Raw genomic sequence first — 22,589 nt, 5'->3', positions numbered from 1 at the left:
GCTCTGTGGCTGATGACCATATACACTGGCAGAAGAGAGAATGTGGGGAGGTCTCACAGCCAGGAAGAGGTGGGTCAGGACTTGAATCCAAGTCAGCCTGCAAGAGGAACTGCTCCTTGGGAAGACATGGCCCCTGCTCTCTGGGTTCCTGGATCCAAGCCTGTGTCTAAGGCTTGGACTGATTCTTTATTCACCAGGACCTTGGCTGGGCAAGCTGTTTCTTTGTTCTGGCCTCAATTTCCTTATCTGTTCTGTGGGAATGATAATCCTGCCTCATCTACCTGCAGCTGTTCACTGCTTTCACTTCATATCATTCTGACGTCAACCTCATATCTTTGGAACCATTGCCCCCCATCTTCCCAGTGAGGACACTGGGACCTGAAGAGGCAGAGTGGCCAGTAGAAGGTCACACAGAGGGTCAGCAGTGATGCCCTAGTTATATAGGGACAGCAGTGATGCCTGAGTCACTCAGGGTCAGCAGTGATGCACAGGGTCAGCAGTGTACCCCAGGGCAGGCCATTCCCCTGCCACACCTCTCTTTTCAGTTCTGTTGGCTTTTATCCTCTGGTGGGATGTTTCTTGGGCCAGCTCTGTCCTTGCTCTGCCCCTACAGTGAGCCCAGCTCAAGGTTGGGGAAGACGAGGTGTGGTCCTCGGGCTTGAGGAACAGAGGGTCTGCCGCCGGCAGTCAACACCACTATCAGGAAGTTCTTGGCTCCTGCCTTCAAAGCGCCAGCTCTTTAATTGTCTCCACATTGTGAACCCAGGAAAGTTTGTCTTGACAACTGGTTGGCAAAATCAGTCAGGGTATCTCCTCCCACAGCTGGGTGGTGGTTTCAGCCTTTCAAAAGCTGTCTGAGGTGGTTACTGCAGAGTATACATTATTTTTTTATTATTATTTATGCCTACAGCACCTGGTCTTCCTAGGTGGTCTCCCATCCAAGTACTAACCAGGCCTAACCCTGCTTAGCTTCTGAGATCAGACATCGGGCTTGTTCAGGATGGCATGGCCGTAGACCATGGACCATGGCTCCACTGGGGTACGAACCCAGGACCTTCTGCATGTAAAGCAGACGTGCTAACTGCTACATTATGGAACCACATTCTGCAGGGTATAAATTAGATTTGCCCGGCAAGGTCTCACTTCTCCCTGGAATGTTCGTGGAAACGCTCACTTTGGATCCTGTCAGAGAGGGAAGTGTGGACTAGGCCGGGGCCCCCAGGAAGTGGGCAGGTGGGAAGTAGGCGCCTCCCGTGCTCACTGGTGACATGGGCGAAGTGAGTAGGGCCTTGTCGTGACATTCACGATCCTGACACTTTTGGCTTTGGCCCCTTCCTCTATAAAAAAAATGGTAAAAATTACGTTTCATGACAGCATTGATGTAAAGACAACATATTAATATTATGTGTTAAAACATTTTCTTTGACTTAAAAGTTCTTTTTTCCTTTCAATTTTAAATTAAAACATTTTAACAGGTCAGTTGACCTTGAACAACATGGGTTTGAATTGCATGGGTCCACTCATACGTGGAATTTTTCATTGACCCACGCAGTTAAAACCTGCATAGTTTAAGGATCAACCATGTGGTAGACTCTAGGTATTGTGCCTGCTGTGCCTAAGTGGATAACTCGGCCCAGAAGCAGAGGCTGGGAGCACTTGAGGTATAGTCCATGCCTTGCCCCACCTCTCCCCTTCTTTGGGTTTCAGTCTTATCCTATGTAGAGGGATAGGTGGAAAAAACTAAAATTCTGCATTGATGTTCTAGTCTGTTCCCTCCTGTTCTAGTCCATTTTATTTTTTATCTATTAAGAATTCATGGGTATTTACAAGAAAAGATCTATATAGAGTTAAACTGTCATAGATTAGAGAAAAGGAAATAAATACATGAACAACCTAAGCTCATTTACTTACTGTGATTGAACCCTATTTTTCCTGGAGCTTCCTAGAAGCCAAGGCAAAGAGAGCAACTTGTTGAACTGCAGAATTCTTACTGTCTGGAAGAAAGCAAGCCAGCCAGCTTGTGCATTGGGGTCAGTTTTGTCTGGATATCAAATCCTTATGAGAGTATCCTGAAATAGTGGGAGGCCAGAGTTTGAAATCCCAGCATTTAATTTCTCTGAGCTTTAGTCTCCTCATCTATAAAATGAATGGTAATGTCAACATCAAAAGATTCACTGAGAAAACACAGACAAAGGGCTGAATCTGGTATCTGGAGGAGAGAACATTCCTAACAAGTATAGCAAGGGCAGTGTGGTTGATGATTTTGGTTGTCCTTTCCCAGTAGACCCACTGGATCACGTAGTAGGGGTGGTTCAGGTTGTTTACTTTCTTCTTGGACTCTCATCCATTTCCTACTGACTATGCTTGCCCATGTCTCCAAAAAGAGAGAGCAGGCTGGCGGGCTGTGCCCTGATGAGGTCCTTTTGTGAAGCAGCTGCTATACCATCCCCAGTGCCCTGAGCTGGTGCAAGGGCCAGCTCAGAGCAGCTTCTGTGCATGTACAACTGTGCTTGTGTGTGTTCATTTATTCACAGCCACGTGCCTACTCAGTGCCTGATTTTTGCTGAGTGTTGGCCACACAGCAAGGAGTCCTGCCCTGGAGATGCTCAGAGTCTAGAGCAGAGACAGACTCAGAATCTGAGTTACAAAACCCTGTGATGAATCCCTTGGAGGAAAATAAATGGGGATCCAGAGGAGAGGATTTAATCCAGGGTGGGGAGGCTTCCAGAGGGAAGCTAGGTAAGGGTTATCCAGGTGCAAAAGGATGGGAAGGGTGTCTCAAAGAAAGGGAATAGCATAAGAAAAGGCCTGGAGGTGAGAGCTGTGAGTGAGTGGCTCAGACATCGAGTGATGGAGAGAGTGATAGAGAGGTGAGCAGGGCTGGTAATGGAGGACCTTATGTGTCAGATGGAGAAGCTCAGGCTTTGACCACAGGGCTGCGGAGACTCAAGGATAGGCTGAAGCAGGAGGAGCGTGACTGTGTGTGAACATAGATGTTGTGTGTGTTTCCTGTGCCTCCCGAGGGCCACCATGCACACAGTCATGCCAGGGGGTTAACTAAAATCTCTGTTGCCCTCTTGTTAATTAACAGGTAATGATTTGATCCTAGAGGCTTTTCCAAGTACATAGTTAGTGTCTTTGGTTGCAGTTTCCCAGGATTTAATGACCCCTTTTCTCCAGATTTACATAGGATACTGGAGAGCACTGCACTTGCAAACAGTTTTCCAACTTGGCCCAAAAGTCCTCTGTGTTGGGCCAGGGTGTCCAGTGAAGGCCCCTGGATAAGATGTCAGGTCTAGACTGGGCCGCCCACTCTGCCCCTGGAGTGATTGCACCATTTGTGGAGAGGGTAGGGGGCCCGAGCTTTGGGCAGGGTGGGCATCTCCCTTTCAGTAGGCCTGTGGTCAAGCCCTGGCAGAACTCAGTCTCCTCCTCTTAAGTATATTCACATCTAGACTCCACGGCTAGACAAGGATCACAGTGCCCCTTGTTAATGCTACAGCTGGAACTCTGAATGTGGCGTGGACATGAGGGTAAAGTGGGGCTGCTTCTTTTACCCATATTAGGGACCAGCAGACATCAGGACCTCACTAGTGTCTCCAGATGAGGGATTGGGAAGCTGCCTCCCGAAAATTAACCCCTAAGGGCAGGCTCTGCTTTGCGATATTAGGAAAGTTTACCTTTCTGAAACTTCTGTTTCCTTACATGTAAAATGGTGTATAGGTAGGTGGATATCCCAGAAGCAGACCCTGAGAAGAGGATTTGTGTACAAGTGGTCTCCCAGGGGAGACCAGGAGGGAGGGTCTACCACAAGTGCCTTCCAGAGTAGGGAAGGGGTTCATTCATTCATTCATTCATTCATTCATTCAACAGTTCTTCATTGAGTCCTTGCAATATGCCCAGCAAAGTGCGAAGTGCTAGGCACAGAGGCAAATGGGACCTGGAAGAAAGGCAAGATGGGTAGGGAAGTTGCAGCAGAAGCTGACCAAAGGTTCAGTAACATCTGGGGAAACTGAGGCTCAACCAGAGCCTCAAGGAGAGTGACCTCGAGGGAACTCAGAGCCAGGACCACAGAAGTGGAGGTCAGAAGTGCAGATGGTCTGGGGTGGGTGAGGCCTCTCCCAGATCAGAGCGTCCTGCTGTCTGGAGTGCCTGGAGCAGGCCAAGGGGCGGTGTAGGGAGTAAGTATCGAGTTCTATGTTTGCACAAACTAACTGGCCTGTGACAATTGCTGCTCTAATTGTCATTGTCTTGCAATTTGTGCGATAATTTTATGGCATGGAATGGAGCAGAGATTACGCCTTGAATGTCTGTTTATGCCATTTCTAAAAAAGCCCCTCAGATGTCAGCCTTGCTCAGCGACCAAGGGGAGACCTGTGGTCTCTGGCATTATCCCCAGCTGCCCTCAAGGGACATATTCAGGGTAAATCAAGTCCATTTCTAGGAAAGCATGAGCCTCCCTCCCCTAAAGTACTCTGATGCTGGTTCCCTGGCTTGTGGAATTCCCAAGTACCTCTGAGGGCCTGTGTTTGTATGTATTTGCCTCTCTGGGTACTTTTCACCATGTTTCTAATTCTACATGCTTGTACTGTGTGGGTGTATACATGCAAACGTGTACGCATGCATATGTCTGCTTCTTAGTATCTGTGGGCACTTTCGTGTGATTTAATGTTTCTCCAGGGGCCAAGGTGTCTTGTGTGTTCATGTGAATGTGTTAGTTTGTGATCGTGTGACTGTGTCTACACGTCTCTGTGTGTGTCCATACAACATGTGTCTGTGAATGTGGGTTCTATAAGCCTGAGGAAGGCATCACTCCTCCTGGCCAGGATGGCCACTGAGTAGGGCAGGCTGGATTCAGGCCCTAGAGAGTGGGTACACATGGGGGTGGGAGAGCTTCTCCTCCCCACCATCCTTGCCCTGTCCTCAAAACTCAGAGGGAGTAAGCTGTTAGGAAGCAGGTTCAGCTCAGTACCAGAAAGGACTTTATAACAGGGAGACCTTTCCCAGTGCTGAGAAGGGGTGAGGTCCTCATCTCGAAGTGTAGGAGCAGAGGCTGGCCTGCCACTTGGCAATTTATTCGACAAACATTCCCTGAAGCTTTTTATTTCGTACCAGGCTTTGCTCTGGGTCCTGGTACAAAGACATAATTCAGGTTGAGTTCCAGGACCCATAGACTCATGATGATAACCCTTGAAACTGGGTTTCCAAAGGAATAGTAATAGCTAAAAGTGATGGAGCTGATGCTGTGATAGGCATTAGTCTACGCACATTAATGCATTTGATCCAGATGCTATTTTATAAATGAGAGGCTGAAGTGGCTTGCCTGGGGTCTCTGCAGTAAGCAGAGGCAAGGCTAGAAGAGGAAACCCAACCCTGAGTCAGAAGGACTTAGGGCTGTCCGCCCCATCCCTTGCCCCAGCTCCAGGTGATGGTACCAGCCTGGGCCTGGAAGAGGCTCATTTCTGTTCCCAGAGCTCATGTGCATCTAAGAGGTGCCCATGCCAGCCCACTTGTTAACCTGCAAGCCATCTTCTGGGAGCTCTTAGCACTAGATCAGGTTATTAATCACCAAGGCCTAGAGGCTGCCACAGTGCAGGCTGAGGATTTTAATCCACCAGGAATGTAAATGTTTCCTGACTGCAGTAGCTCCTCTGACAAGGCTGGAAAGAGTCACCCTGCTTCATCCCATAGGGGCCTGGAGTACCAGGCACAAAGAGCATCATAGAAGGAGCAGTAGATTGGGAGGGGGGGTGGCCTGGGTCCCTGCCCTGCCACTATCTTTATCATTATTAATAATAATAACAATAGCAAACACTAACTTAGTGCTTAATACATGCCAGACACTGTGCTGTTAGGATTGGCTCCCAATACCCCAGGAGAGAAGTGCCACTCCCCACTTTATAGACAAAGAAATGAAAGCTTAAGAAGGAAGAGACTTGCCAAGGTCACACGTTAGGAAGTAGAGACACCAGGATTTGAACTAGCACTGTTTAGCCCCACAGTCCTTACTCATGTTTACATTTTTAAAAATTATATCATATTTGGTACATTCAAAGAATACATGCAAATATGTAGGAGTAATAAAGCGTAGCAAAATGAACATCCATGAATTTCTGGAACCACTGCTCATTTTCTGTTTAGCATTCTCTGCTTTTCTTAACATGGTTTCATCACACGTATATATTCATAAACAATGTACTGTTTTGGTTTTGCTTAGTTTAAAATTTTGCAAAAATGGTATCATACTGTATGTGGTCTTTGCAAATTTTTTACTTAGTATTACATTTTTAAGATTTTATCTGTATTATTGTGTGTAGCTATTGATTCATTTTCATTCCTGTATAATATTACATTATGTGAAAAATCTAAATTTTAATAATCCTTTTGTTGGGCATTTGGGTTGTTTTAGTTTTCTGCTAGTTCACAATGCTATGAACATTCTTCGAGTATCTTTTTGGACCAGTGGAAGATTTTTCACTAGAATGTGTGCCTAGAAATGGAATTGCTGGCTCAGGAAATATAAGATAGTGCCAGATTGTTTTCAAAAGTGGTTATACCAATTTACGGTTCCGCCTACAGTATATAGAAATTGTTCCACATACTCAAAAACATGCATAACTTTGTTAGTCTGGTGGGTGTGAAATGGTATCTGGTGGTGGTCTCCATTTTCATTTAGCTGATTACTAATGAGATTGAGTACCTTTTCATACTTTGTAGGCCATTCATGTCTCCTCTTCTATGAAATGCCTTTAATGTCCTTTGCCCATTTTTCTGTTTGTTGTTTGTCTTTTTCTTATTGATTTATAGTAATTTTTGATATTTTTTGCCAGTTTGTGACATATTTTTTCTTTCTTGATGGTGCTTTTCTGGAATCGAAGGTCTTACTTTTAATGAGTTGAATTTATCAGTCTTTAATTGTTCATACCTTTTGTGTCTGTTATAAGAAATCCTCCTCTATAGCAATATAACAAATAAGTCCTCATATCATAATGAGAGGATTTATTTTAAGGTTTTTAAAGTTTTACTTTTATTTAAAGCTTTAATCCATTGGAATTAGTTGGAATGTAGTATTGTGTGAGATAGGGACCCAATTTAATTTTTTTCCAACTGGATAGCTATTCATTGAATTGCCCATCCTTTCTCCAGTGATCCGCAGTGCTACCCTGTCATATATCAGTTTTTATGTATTTGAGTCTGTTTCTATGTGCTTCTGTTCCATTAGTCAACTTTCCTATCCTTGTGCCAGTACCATACTATTTTGATTACAATAGTTTTGTAAGTCTTCGCTAATATCTAATAGCGAAAGACTATTGCCCTAGTCCTACCCCAGTCTTTTTTAGGTGTTCCTTGGCTACTCTTGGGACTTTACTCTTCCATATATATCTTAGATTCAACTTTATATTGTTAATGAAAAACTGTTGAGATTTTGATTGGAATTCCATTTACTCTATAGATCAACTAGGGGAAATAGACCTCTTCATGATATTAATTCTTCCTGTCTATAAACATGGTCTTTGTTAGTGATTTTCTGTGAGATATCATATGTTGCTCCATACATGTATTGCATAATTTCTTTTAAATATTTATTCATAGATTTCTTTTGGTTTTTGTTGCTAACATAAAGTATATCTCTTTTTAAATTACATTTTTTTGTTTATTAGTGGTCAATAGAAATACAATTGATTTTTGTATGTTTATCTTATAGTTAGTCATCCCGACAAATTCTTAGTATTTCTGTTATTTTTTATGTAGAGTCTTGAGATTTCTATATAGACTCATATATGTAAATAATGATTGTTTTATTTCTTTACAGTCTTTATACTTTTTCTTTTATTTCTTTTAAAGAGACAATGATAGTGGACATCCTTGCCTTGCTGCTGATTTTAAATGCTTCTAACATCTTACCATTAAGTATAATGCTTTCTGTAGGATTTCTGTAGCTACCTTCTATCAATTGAAAGGCATTCCTTTTTTTTAAAAAAAAATAGGTTTTATTTTTTAGAGCAGTTTTAGGCTCTAAGACATTTACACTGGGTTCACAAAAAAACATACAGAGTTCTCATAGATCCTCTGCTCCCAAATACACAGCCTCCTCTACTATCAACATCCAGGGCAAGAGTGGTGCATTTGTGACAACCAGAGAACTTGTATTGACACATCATTATTACTCAAAGCACATAGTTTATACTAGAGTTTACTCTTGGTGTTGTTCATCTATGAGGTTGAGAAATGTATGATGACATGTATCTGCTGTGAGAGTATCATGCAGAATATTTTCACTACCCTAAAAATTCTCCGTTCTCTGCCTATTCATCCCCTCTCCCCCCAGTCCCAGGCAAACAGTGATCTCCATAGTTTTTCCTTTTCCAGAATGTCTTACAGTTGGAACCATACAATAAGTAAGTAGCCTTTTAATATTGGCTTCTTTTAGTAATATGCATTTAAAGTTTCTCCATGTCTTTTCATGGCTTGATAGCTCATTTCTTTTGAGAATTGAATAATATTTCATTGTCTTCAAGTACCAGGGTAAATTTTATTTACCCCTTGTCTGTTGAAGGACATCTTGGTTGCTTCCAAGTTTTGGCAATTATGAGTAAATTTTCTACAGACATCCATGTACAGGTTTTTGTGTGGACATAAGTTTCCAGCTCACTTGGGTAAGTTCCAAGGAGCACAAGTTCTGGACTGAATGGTAAGAGGATGTTTAGTTTTGTAAGAAACTAACAAACTGTCTTCCAAAGTGACCACATGTACCATTTTGCATTCCCATCAGCAATAAATGAAATTTCCTGTTGCTTCACATCCTCACCGGCGTTTGGTGTTGTCAGTGTTCAGGATTTTAGGCATTCTAATAGATATGTAGTGGTATCTCATTGTTTTAACTTGCAATTTCCTAATGACATATAATGTGGAGCATCTTTACATATGCTTATTTGCCATCTGTATATCTTCTTTGGTGAGGTGTCTGTTCAGATCTTTTGCCCATTTTTTAAATCAAGTTGTTTGTTTTCTTATTGTTGAGTTTTAAGAGTTCTTTGTATATTTTGGATACTATTTCTTTATCAAATATTTTGCAAATATTTTGGCAAATATTTTCTCCCAGTCTGTGGCTTGTTTTCTCATTCTTTTGACTGTCTTTTGCAGAGCAGAAATTTTTAATTTTAATGAAGTCCAATTTATCAATTATTTTTTTCATAAATCATGCTTTTGGTGTTGTATCTAAAAAATCATTACCAAACTCAAAGTAACCAAAATTTTATCCTGTCATATTCTAGGAATCCTATAGTTGTATTTTATATTTAGGTGTATGATCCATTTAGAGTTAATTTTTGTGAAGGATGTAAGTTCTGTGTCTAGATGATGATGATGATGATGATGATGATTTTGCACGTGGATGTCCGGTTGTTCTAGCACCATTTTTTGAAAAGATTATCTTTTTGCCATCACGTTATCTTTTTTCCTTTATCAAAAATCAGTTGGTTATATTTTGGGTGATCTATTTCTGGGCTCTCTATTTTGTTCCATTGATCTATTTGTCTATTGTTTGCCAGTACCACACTGTTCATTACCGTATCTTTTTAGTAAGTCTTGAAGTCAGGTATTGTCAGTCTTCTAACTTTGTTCTTCTTCAATATTGTGTTGGCTATTCTGAGTATTTTGCCTCTTCATATAAACTTTCAAATAAGTTTATCAATATCCACAAAATAACTTGCTGGGATTTGGATTGGGGTTGTGTTGAATGTATTGATTAAGTTGGAAAGAACTGGCTTCTTGGCAATATTGAGTCTTCCTATCCATAAACATGGAATATCTCCATTTATTTAGTTCTCCTTTGATTTTTTTCATCATAACTTTGTAGCTTTCCTCATGTACATCTTGTACATATTTTGTTATACCTATTTCATTTTGGGGGAGTGTTAATGTAAACAGTATTGCGTTTTTAATTTAAATTCCATTTTTTCATTGCTGGCATATAGGAAAGAAATTGACTTGTATATTAACCCTGTATCCAGCAACCTGGCTATAATTGCTTAGTAGTAGTCCTAGTAATTTTTTTGTTTATTCTTTTGGATTTTCTACATAGACAATCATGTCACCTGTGAAAAAAGGCAGTTTTATTTCTTTCTTTTAAATCTGCATTCCTTTTATTTCCTTTTCTTGTCTTACTGCATTAGCTAGGACTTTCTAGTTCGATGTTGAAAAGGAGTGGTGAATGGGGACATTCTCGTCTTGTTCACGACATTCCTTTATATTTCTAATTTGCTAAGAATTTTAGAGTATACGAGCATCAAATTTTATCAAATGGTCTTTCTGAATCTATTGAGATTATCATATATAGTTTAGCTACTTCTATTTGTAAATATGGTAAGTTAAATTTATAGATATTTATGATGTTAAATCCTTCTTACATTCTTAGGATCTACCCAACTTGATTATAGTGTGTTATCTTTTCTTTACATCACTAAATTCAGTGTTTTTATATCTATATTCATGAGTGATATTTGTCTATAGTTCTCCTTTCACATACTTTGCTCATTTGATTCTGGATGTCATTGAATGGAGGCATATTTCTCTTTTTCTATTCCTTGAAGAGTTTGTATAAGATTAGAATGTCATGTTTCTTTAAATATTTGGTAAAACTTGCCTATAAAGCATTCTGGGTCTACTGTTATCTTTGTGGAAAGATTTTAAGCTACTGCTCCAATTACGTTATAGAACTATTAAGGCTTTCTACATCTTTCGAAGTCAGTTTCCCCTCCCCTAGGAATTTGTCCATTTTATGTATGTTTTCAAATTTAATGGCATGAAATGGTCATAGTGTTCTCTTTTATTTTTAAAATTTTTGCTAGATCTGTAGTTATGTCTGCCTTTTTAGTCCCAATATTACTCTTTTTTTTGTGCCTTCTCTCTTTTTTTCTTAATTTAATTCACTGGAAGTTTTTTCTGTCTTTTATTAGTCTTTTCAAGAACTAATTCCTGGCTTTGTTGGTTCTCTCTATTGTATCTTTGTTTTCTACTTCATTAATTTCTCCTTTTATATTTATTATCCTCTCCCTTTTGTATTTTTAGTTTATTTTTCTGTCCCTTTTCTAATTTCTAAAATGGGTCAATTAGCACGTTAATTTTTAGACTTTTTCTTTTTCTGGTATAATCATTTGCAAAATAAATTTCTCTTTTAATGCTACTTTTACTGAATCTCAGAATTTTTTATATGTAGTGTTAGCATATTGTTCAATTCTAAGTAAGTATTTTAAATATCCATTATGATGCTTTGATTGACCCAATGATTCTTTAATTTTCCAAACATAGGGAAATATTTTCCATTTTTGTTATTGACTTATAATTTAATTTTACTGTAATTGAAGAACATTTATTTATATATCAGCCATTATAACTGTATAAAGCAGTTTTTTTGTAAATGTTCCGTATGTGCTTGAGAAGAATGTGTACACTCTTTTTGCTCAATAGATCAAAAGACTTGTATTATTCAAAATTTTTGTAGCTTTAATGATTTTTTTCTTTGTTGAATCTACTAATAATTGAGACAAGGGTGTCGAAATCTCCCACCAACATGGTAGGCTTTGCATTTCTATCAATATTTGCAACATCGTTCGGTTCCAAGAAGTTTAAAACTTTTATCATTTGGTAACTTTATTCCTAATTATTTTTTTGGTTTAAATTCTACTTTACCTAGTATTAATATGGCTGTGCCACCTTTGTTTGAGATAGCATTTGCATGGTATACCTCATTCTGGTCTTTAACTTTCAATTTTTTCATGTCCTTATGCTTTAGGTGTGTTTATTGTAATTAGCAATTAGTGGGAGGTGTTATTTGTTTTGTTTCTTTAGTTCATTATGATGAGCTCTCTTTTAATTAGAGTTTAGTCCATTTTTAATTATTCTGATTATACTGTATTTAGACATGTTTCCAATAGCTTACATTTCGCTTTCTACTTTTGCTTTTCCTGTACTTTTGTTTGTTTGTTTACTTTGGTTTAGTTTTTTTTTTGTTATTTGTTGTGTTTTATTTTGCTTTTTTGATTAAAAGAAGGTTTTGTTTTTGTTTTCCTTATTACTTTCCCCTCCTCTGCTGGTTTGGAAGTCATACACTCTAATATTTTTTCTTTTAGTTATTATCTTTTAATTTTTATCATGCATTCTTAACCTAAAGAAGCCTAAAGTTAATAACTGAACCTCTTTCTCAGCAATTCAAGACCCTTAGAACACTGTCTCTAATTATTCCATCCAAACTTATATCCTACTGTTGTGCAGTATTTTAGTTCTGTCCTTATTTCAACTCCATAAATTAGAGAGCATTATTATTTTATAAGACTATTTGTTTAGCTTTACCTACATATTTATATATTTATAAATTTATTTGCCCTTCATTAATTTTTGCCCCTTTTAGACCTTCCTTCTGGGATAATTTTCATTTAGAAGTTCCTTGACCAAGTCAGTCTCTCTCTCTCTCTCTCTCTCTCTCTCTCTCTCTCTCTCTCTCTCTCTGATTTATTTTTCTAAAAATGTCTTTTTTTTCATCCTCATTTTGAAAGATAGGTTTTGGAATACCACCTCTAGGTTGACAATTATCTCCTGTCAGCACTTTGAAAATATCGTTCCATTACTTCTGGCTTCTATTTCCATTTTGTTGTAGAGAAACCTGCTGATATAAAAGTCATTCTTTTGTAAGTTATCTATGTTTTCTCTCTACTGCTTTTAAGATCTTTTACTTTGGTGTTCTGAATTTTCACTGCCCTGGGAGTAGATGCGGATTTCTTTTATATATTTTTTTCTCCTTGCAGCTTTGGAAAATTCTCAGCTATTATCTCTTCAAATATTGCTTCTTTTCCATTCTTTCTTCATTGCTTTTGAGGCTATGGTTAAAGGTATATTATGCCTTCTTATTCTGGCCTCCATATCTCTTATATTCTAGCTGCTTGTCTCTGATCTGAATTCTGTGAAATTTCTTCATCTCTTCCAAGCCCGTTATGTCTAATCTGCCATTGCACCCATTTTGGTTTTTAAAAATTTATTTCAGCAATTATATTTTTAATTTCTAGAAATTCTTTTTGCTCTTTTTCAGATTTCACTGGTTGTTTTTGACAGTCTTTTATTACTTGTTCATACTTTGTGATTCCATCCTTTATTTCTTTAAACATTTCACCCATATTAGTTTATATTCTAAGTCTGATAATTTTAAAATTTGAAATCCTTGAAAGGGGAGCATCTAATTTTTCTGGTTTTTGTTTGTTTGTTTCTTCAGGTTCTTCCTCTGCTTGTTTCCTTGCGTGCTGAGTAATTTTCAGTGTGAGGTCATGTGGTCGATCTTTGTCTCTGGGCATACTGGAAGCTCAAGTTGAACATGCTTTCCTCTCTGGAGGATTAGCATTTGCTTTTGCCAGAAACCAGGGGACACTCAGAACTAGGTCACCCGAAACCCCGGCCAGGTCCCCAGCTCAGTCTGAAAGTTGAAAGTCCAATCCCCATGCCTTGCTGCTGTAGCCCTGTTCGAAATACCTGCTTCAGGGCAACCCCTCCATGCCCTCACCAGTCTAGTTTTCACTTATGGCTTCCTCCTTTTGTTTCTCCCTTAGTCTCTGAGATTTTAACTTACCTTCAAGGATACAAGCAACTCAGCAAAAAACTATGTTTTAAGCATAGTCTGATCATTTTGCCGCAGAAGGGCACAAAAGCAAAATTTCAGTTTCCTCATCTGTAAAATGGTTGCCAATAATAATAACAGTAATAACAACAATCGCCCCACAAGTCGTAAGAATCCTAGGACATAATATAGAGCAAAGCTCCATAAAAGTGTTATTTTAAGAATAATTGCCATATGTTGTTGATATTTTACGGTGCTGAATGCTTTACATGCAATATTTCATTTAATCCTCCAACAGATCTGGTTCTGTCATCACTTCCAATTTACAAAAAAAGAACTGAAGTTTCAAGTGGTTAAGAATCTGCATCATGGTTATTATGATCATTATTATTATCTTGTTGTTGGAGGAGGAGGAAATGGGAATACCTGTGGGTATATCAGGCTCTAAGGGAGTAGGGTGTGGACCTGACCCTTGGTTGAGGGGCAGTGAGGTATGATAGGGAGTGCTAGACTGAGACTCAGGAGAAAAGGGTAAGGTTGTGGCTCTGACAGGTTCTTGCTGGGTGATCTTGAGCGAGTTCAGCCTGTGGTTTGGGGTGCTGGCTGCAGGAATTCCAACCCGCTCATCTCTTAGGAGCAGAGGGATGAGCTGTGGGTGCTGAACTGTGTTTTCATACATTGTGAGTCACCATGGAGGTATGGTCTTAACTGTTTCCCTGATAGGTTGCACTTCTCTTATGTCCCCAGGTTCCTTCTATGTCTTATCTCTGTGTGCAGTAGAATTCTTTGAGCCCTGTTTTCTGTTCATCACTTAGCTCCTTGAGTGGCCAAGCTCCTTAAAGGGAGGCACTGATTCTTCTTGGCTCTTTGTCACCTGGTCAGGGCCTGGCATACCACAGGTGTTCAGCAGATGACAAATACAGGACTAAACAATGGTCTTGTCTACTGTATTGTGCAGAAACTGTAGCTACAGCATCTTTGTAAACCTCTGCTTATTCATCTGGGAAGCTCACTCCTTCCCTCAGAATTGTCTTCTGGCATTATCCCACATTCAGATGCTCTGTCGCATTGCCTTCATAACCATGCTAGTACTTGTCATTCTTGGTGGACAGATTTTTGGTTTGGCAAATATGATCTCTGTATCATATTTGTCTAGGTCCTCTCTTCATGAGTGACATGGAGAGAGGCTTTGGAACTAGGCAGCCCTGGATCCAAACTGTGGCTTCTCTACTTGCTGGCTCTGTGGACAAATGACATAACCTCTGTGAAACTCAGTTACCATGTCTCCAAAATGGGGAGTGTGAAGCCAGCCCCCCAGGAACATGGTGTGATATGCATGCTATAGATAGGTTCATGGTGAGGATAGGTTCCCTGCAGTTTCTCTGGCGGGCCTCTGGACCTGCTCCATTTGCCAGCGTGTTCCACACGACCAGAGCTCTCTGGCTCCCATGGGCCTGAGCTCCTTTGGCCTCACACTGCGGACTGCTGGGCCCACTGGCCCCCTTCGGCCTCTGCCAAGCCCAGCACGTTCTGAGGCTTCCCCAGTGCGGGCCAGGCCCCAGCCCAGGCCCATTGCTCTAGTTCTTGGCTGGCCGAGAGGCAGCTGCCAGCCAACTGTTTACCTTGGGAGCATAGTCTCCTCTCTGGCAGCATTTGCCAGCCATGGAGCGAGGGCAGATTTATGAACTTGGTCACACAGAAACTATTTAAGGGCCTGGTTGGCCAACAGTAATGTAAAGACATACAGTGCCTGTTTGAAAAAAAGATTGCATTTAGGTGCCCACACTCTGGTCTGATTTACAGTGTAGGCCGAGGATCCAATTAGCATTCACAGTCGTCTTTTAGCTGAAACCCAGCGCCTTCCAGGATTATGCAGACTTTCCAAGGGTCTGGGCTATGATGAAATTATAGCTGGAGGCTTGTAAAGTCATGCACCGTTTATAAATGCAGTATATTCTTAACTGCTCTGCTGCTCAACTTACCTGAAAGGTCTGGGGGCCCCCGTGGCCTAGCTGTTTATTAAAGTGACCCTAGGAGATTATTGGAAAGGGGGTCCTGGTTTCAATCCTGGTTCTCTACTACTTGCTGTATGACCTTGGGCAAGTGGTTTATCCTCTCTGAGCCTAAATTTCTTCGTCTATAATTTAACTAATGTGGCAGAATGTGACTTGGGAAGAGTAGCAGACACTCTGCTTTGTGGGAATCAAACAAACTAGTAATGGCTGTAGATACCCATCACAGTTCCTGGCACATAGTAGCTACTCAGTAATGGTGTGGATGTTAGAGTTCCTGAAAGGTACAAAGATCCAGTATGGGGCTGGCCTCTTCTCTGGTACTCTGCCTGCTGCCTTCCAGGGGGAGGCAATGGAGTGTAATATATTGCCTACAGTCCTTGGGGCAGCAGGGCCTGGTGTGGGTGCTGAGTGGGCTGTGTGGGTGCTCTACCCTGAAGTCAGACCACAGACTCATCACCACTCATACCATGGGCTACTTCTGAGCAGTCTACTGAACAGGCTGTAGTTGAGGGCTTCTTAAAGCACTTTCTGTGTGCATGACCACTGCGGTGCCTAGCACAGTGCTAGACTCATAGCAGGCCTTCAGCAACAATTTGCTGCAGTCGGTGGTAAAGCCAGTTATGTTGATGTGCCCTCAGGCCAACCAGACAAACCCAGACCCTGTCTCTAGTCTTCCCTATGGCCCACCCAGCCCTCCTCACTGCAGCTTCTTCCTTCAATGTGGGGTAGAGTGTTAACTGGTGGGCGTTTGAGGGAAGCTGACATCAGGTCAGCATGTGGACAGGTTTCTGCCAATCAGAACCATCTGTCAGTGGAAACTCTGTCCCACAGGAAGGGAGTGAGCTCCTATCACTGAGGTGGAAGGCAGGCTGTGTGCTAAGAAGGGATTTAATCACTAGACAGGAGCGGGCCTGGTGATCTCTGGGTCCTCCTACTACCCAAGTGCTGGGATACAGCCACTGCCCTAGGTACTCAGCAGAGCTAGCTTTCCTCTGTCTGCCTTTGCTGGTGAGCTATGAGTTTCTCTGACTTTCTGTTATATTTTTCGTATGTCTATCAAGGAGGTGGTCCCTGTCCACTGCATAGTCCAGTTAAAAATTTTTTATATAGCTTTGTATCTAGGTCTGGGAATACAGCTTTGAGAATATAGAGGGGCCCCTAACCCAGCCTGAGAAGTCAGGGAGGGCTCCCCAGAGGAGGGATCACTTGAGTTAGACCTTGATGGATAAAGGAGTTTTAGCCAAAGAGGGAAGAAAGCCGTTCCAGGAGAGGGAATGGTGGGCACAGTGGTTGTGTGTGTGAGTTCGTGTGTGTGTTTATGTGTGTGTGAAGAGACAGAGCACTCTTACGTGCCTGTCAGGGTGGCCAGCTGCGGGAGGCTGAAATAGGCTGGAGCTGGGCATATCATGAGAAGATTAGCAAAAGAAGAGACTCATAGGGGCTTGGGACCAGGCCACATTAAGATGGTCAGGCTTGACGAGGGAGCCATGCAGTAAGAAAATGGGTGGGAGAGGCAGGCAGATGGGTGGATACCACTGGGAGCCTGCTGGTCATCATCCCAACCTGAAGTGGCATTAGGAGGGATGTTCAGAAGGACAGTCACTAGGATTTAAGGATTGATAAGCAGTCAAGGGAGAGGACCAAGGTGAAGGTAGGGACCCAGAGCCATTCTAACTCATGGAGTTTGAAGTCCTGGGCCAGTTCTGGCATTGAACACATGACAAGGTAAGGTCGTGCCCTTGTGAGCTCTGGGACCTCGAGGTCCTTTCTTCAGTCAGCAGGCCCCAGTGACTGTCCACTCTGTGCCAGGTTGGACTCTGAGTGAGTAGGCACAACCAGGAAAGACTCAGTCTCTGCCCTCAGAGAAGCCAGGGTATTTTAGAGAAGCCTGAAAAGGCTTCTTATACAAAATGGCAGAGGCCACCAAAGCCCGTTACATTATGAGTGACTGTTTCTAAGAAGCCCCAGGGCCTTAGGACCTATCACATGTTCCAGGCCCTTCTAGCTCTGGGTCTGATTCTTCTCTCTGCTGTAGTAAACCTGCTTCACCTCTGCTTCTTCAGCCTGGGCTTTGTGTGTCTCCTGCTTTTTGGTTTCTGGATGACACAGTCGAGTCCGGACTGCTCTCTTTACCTTCAAGCCATAGGACACTGTGACAGGTTCTAGGTGACCCAAGATAGAAGAGTAAAGAAGTGCCCACTAAGGATGTCCTGCACTTACAGGATCCTAAATGGAGCATGGTAAAAAATGATTCACTCAGGGAGAAGATGGGTATCTGTTTGCCCGCTCACCCAGCCTTATTGAGGCTCCTCCAGAACAAGCCCTGGGCTGGTTCCCAGCACCTCAGCACAAATGGGATGCCCTTCCTAGCCTTGCCCTGAGTCTGGTGGGGAAGCCAGACACTAAAGCAAGGGAAGCGGACATATAGGTTGGCCTAAGGAGAGTTTGTTAAGAAGAGAGGAAGAGAGGTGGGGACACTGTGAGGGACGGAGTGTCATGTTCTGAGAATCACTAGGAGACCACGGGAGCCAGAGTAGAGGGCTTGGGGTGGAGAGTAGCAGATAGAAGACTAAAAAGGCCAAAAAGCTGGGGCTGGGGCATGCAGAGCCCAGACTGCACGCAGAAGAATTGGGACATTGGAGATCTGTGCTATCGTCAGGCTTTTTTCGAAAGATTGCTTTGATAGTAAGTGATAGAGTGAGGCTGAACCCCAGGGGATGGCGCACTGCATGACCTTAGGCCTGCCTCAAAGGGTCATTAAGCTACTCTCCCTGCATTGGTCCCTTTGGATGTGTCCCCCATGCTGCTGTACTTCCTGAACCCAATCACACTGTTTACACATCATGTGCGTTTGACAGTGAGCCCTTCCAGCTTGACAAGCAGTGCCCATGCAGGGCCTGGCACTGCCAGCCCCTACTGGCCCCATCCCTCATCATCCAGAGCCCTAGTCCCCGTCTCATTTGTGGCTCCATCCTGCTTTGATTTGGGGCTCTCCTAAGGACATTTGATTGACAGTAACTGGAGTGAACCATAAATTCATGCAAAAGGGAAGATTATTTATGTGTTTTCTGCTGTTCTGTTAACAAAGACTTCAGAGGAGCATATGGAATGGATAAGAGATTATTTAGAAATCAGAAATTTTGCAAGAGACTGGAAAGAACTTGATAAAAACCATTTAGGTACTATAACGTGCTTCATTTAAAAAAAGATATATATTTACCTAGTCTGTCTGATTTTACAGGAAGTGAATTAGGAGAGTTATTCAGAAATGGAATTGGAGTGACAAGATATTTCATGGTAGCTGCTTGACGGTGCCCCACGCCCATGTGATCTGCTGTGTGTCTGTTGCCAGGCACACCTGGAGGGGTCAGAGGGCTGTTCTTTCCCAGCTGGCCTCAGCCACATGGTGTGGTTGTTCTGCATCTGGGCATTGGCTGCCACCCCCACCCCATTCCTCCAGAACCCTAAGAGGCTTTGCAGATTCCTCTTTTCCTTACATCTAGCCAGTCACCAAGCACTGATGACCTTGTCTCCTAAACTTGTCTGTTAATAAGCCAGACTGCTTGAGTCTAATCGCAATTGCTACTACTTTGTATCTGAATGAACATGGCAGTTACATAATGCTCTGTGTTTTCAGTTTCTTCGTCTGTAAAATAGGGGTCCTGGTGATAATGCCCAAAGCTGCGGCTGTCCTGGGGACTTGATGATAGAATGTACAGTGTCCAGGGTGTCCAGCAAACAAGACATGAATGTGGCAGAATGCATACACTTTGTTTCCAGTCCCAGTCCTAGTCTGCGGGATCGCCCTGGAATTTGGGGGGTGAGCCGGGCTGTGGCGCTGGCCTATGCTGAGCTCTAGGCTGCTGCTTCTGAGGGTGGTCACATGGGCTGTGGGTGGTGGATGAGCATGGTCTGCAGCTTGGTCCTCTCCTCCCCAGCCTGGAAATGAATTCTTCTCATTTTGACTGCTTCCCAGTGGACCTGGTTCAGAGTTGAGTGTGAGCAGCCCAGCAGGTCAAGGGCTTTTATTTCTCAGGCATCTCCTGGAGACTGACGGCATAGCCACAATCCCACATGCACACACCACGCCCACAATATACCTGCATGCACACACTCACCTGCCCAACCTCTTCCGGTCCCCTTCAGTCCCTGCTCTGTGCTGCAGCCAGGGTGGTAGTGCCCCATCTCCTTGAGCAGCCTTCAGAGCCACAGCCAAGGTCTGAGGTGGAGGATTTACAGAATCAGTGTGGCCCAGGAGACCATCTTATCACAACACACTGCTTTGTAGGGAAGGGAGTGACCTAGTCACCTCTGCAGGGAGGAGGAGCGACCAGTCTTTGGATCTGAGTCCCTGTAGAACTTTTTGGAACATGCCAGCCCTGCATGTTGCTGAGCCTGGAGAAGCCACTGGTGGGCAGCACTCAAGTCTTCCCAGAGAGCTAGCTTCATGGGCCTGGAAGCCACCAGTCCCTCTCAGATCCCCAGGTCCCCTGCCTTTCTTGTGAGGCCTTTTCTGTACCCCAGAGAATGTTTTCTTCAAGCCTCATAGGTTCTGATGGAGCCAGGGAAGATGACAAAGTGTCCTTCAGTGGTGGCTTCAGCAAGATCAGAGGGGTTGTTGGGGTGGAGAGCCTTCCTGAGCCCCCTGAGGCTCTCGGGAAAGTGTCCCCAGCTTCTTAGAGCTGGCCCCTGGGGCCTGATGAGACAGGTCAGGATTGGTGAGGTCTGTGTCACTGCCTTCCTGATGTGATGCATCCCTACCCACATCTTTTGCCCAGTATCCTTGTCACCAGCAGGCTCAAACCTGAGTCCAAATCGGCATCAGAAGAGGAAACTTGACTGAACTAATGAGATGTTTAGTTCTGTTTAGTCCTGTGGTGCTAGACCTGAGTTTAGTCCTGTGGTGCCAGATTTGAGTCAAGCTCCTCCTTAGATTTGCTGTGTGACCTTGGGCAAGTTACTTCTCCTTTCTTAGCCTTGGTTCTCTACTGTTACAAGCTATGTAAATAGCCTGGCCCGTACTGCCTGCCACTACCTCAGTTATCCAAATGTTACCCCACAGGGCTGTGGTGGGGTCGGTAGGGTCCTTTGGACACTTCAAGGAAAGGGCTTGGTTTCAAGTCTCACTCACCACGTGACTTCAGATGACTGTTCCGCCTCTTTGTGCCTCAGTTTCCTCGTCTGACAAAAGGAAGTTGTCATCCTTGAGATCTCAGCTCAAATGCCACCTCTTCGGAGAGGCTTTCCCTGGCCACTCCTTCCCCACTGCAGGACTCTTGTCACACCACCAGACCAGGTTCTTTCTCCTGGAGCGCTGACATGGTCTGACGCTATCGTGTTTATTTGCTTACTTGGTTAATATCTGTGTCACTCCAGCATGTGAGCTGCATAAGAGCAGAGGCCATAAGTGTCTTGTTAACCAGTGGGACACCAGCAGTTGGAATGGTGCCCAGCACTTCACATTGGATGGATGACGGATGGCTGAGTGTGTGGATGAATAGGTCATGGTTGGATGGAGAGGTGGTGGATGGATAGGTAAAGGCTGACTCGGGTCGGGGCACCATCTCAGTAGGTGTGTAAACCAAGGGGAATGGTCTCTGGCAGGAGGGTATGGAGCGAATTCTTATCCTAGGGGAGCAAGGTAACACCGCAAGTCCCTCCAGGCCTGGCTGCGCTTTCCGGTGTACCCTAGGATCTAAAGCACAATCTATGTTCACCAAGGCTTCCCAGGGTGGTGCTGGCTGCAGCTGCCAAACCAGCCAGTGTGGACCAGCTGGGTGGGGGAAAGAAAGCAGAGAAGAAAAGCAGAGAAGGTCAGTGGTCCCTCTGCTTGGGCCATGGAATCAGCTCAAACACCACGTCTGTGTTGATTTGGTTGGGACCACCATCAGTTGAGGACTTGAACAATATGCTTATTACCTCTAAGCTCAGTTTCTTTGTATATAAAATAGAGATAACACTAGTACCTACCCCCCTCAGGATTGTTAAATGTTTAAAATAGCTAATTAAATGGGAATCTCCTTTTCTGTTGCTGAGGTAGTTTGTCTCTGCCTGCCGAACTCCCTCCTCCAGGGCTGATTATAAAAATAAAAATAGAAAAACTCTCCTAGATATAGTCTGACATGGGACTGCAGCCATGGTCTAGCCAGATCCTCTGCCTGCTCCTTGGCCTTCAGGCAGGATGGAGTGAGGCCCTAGGAGCCATCCCTGGGAATGAGCTGAGGGGCAGAGAGGATGGATGGTAGAGGGGCAATGTTCCTACTAGGCCACGGGCATGTTTGCTTTTCTTCTCCAAGAACTGGTTGTGGTCATGTAAATCACCCTGGAAGAAAATCAGAGAGTCCCCAAACGCATCTGTTGGTTTTTATAAAAAAAGAAGAGAGAGAGAGAGAAAGAGAGAGAGAGAGAGAGAGAGAGAGAAAGAGAGTTTTGATTGAAAGTTAAAAAAAAAATGAAAGAAAGAAAGAAAGAAAAAGAAAGAAAGAAAGAAAGAAAGAAAGAAAGAAAGAAAGAAAGAAAGAAAGAAAGAAGAGAGGAGAGAAGAGAAGAGAAGAGAAGAGAAGAGAAGAGAAGAGAAGAGAAGAGAAGAGAAGAGAAGACAGCAATCTTTGTGGTTGGCTTAAAAGTATTTTAATCATCAATGAACAAGGCAAGAATAAACCTCTGGAGCAGGCAGGAACATGGCCAGGGGACCCGAGGAGGAAGGCCTGGTACAGGGAGTCCATCCACCTGCCACCTGGGCCCCACCGTGCAAAGCTGGCCCATGACTGTGTTCAGGATCACAGGGACACACCTAGGGGGATGTGCTCTCCACCCATAAAGTTTAAGGTTGGGGTGTGTGGTGAGGTCTGGGGAGCTGGTAAGGGAGAGTCCTGGGGTGTTCCCTCTTTGGGCATGGGCAGGGGCTCTGTGAGATCGTGTATGTGTGTGGTTGACTATGCCTGGGTATGAGTTAAGTGTTAGGAATTAGG

The 22,589-nt window shown here is 43.2% G+C and overlaps 1 protein-coding gene and 1 pseudogene across 1 annotated transcript in view; one reads left to right on the top strand and one right to left on the bottom strand.

Moving 5' to 3' along the window:
- Nucleotides 1-22,589, top strand: part of GLIS1 (GLIS family zinc finger 1) — a 215,019-nt gene that overhangs the window by 148,756 nt on the left and 43,674 nt on the right. The window lies entirely within an intron of this gene.
- On the bottom strand, nucleotides 902-1,017 carry LOC112485944 (annotated as a pseudogene).

The sequence above is a fragment of the Pteropus alecto genome, unplaced genomic scaffold (genome assembly GCF_000325575.1).
Source record: "Pteropus alecto unplaced genomic scaffold, ASM32557v1 scaffold25, whole genome shotgun sequence".
Lineage (NCBI taxonomy): Eukaryota > Metazoa > Chordata > Mammalia > Chiroptera > Pteropodidae > Pteropus > Pteropus alecto.
This window is presented reverse-complemented; position numbering and strand designations above follow the sequence as displayed.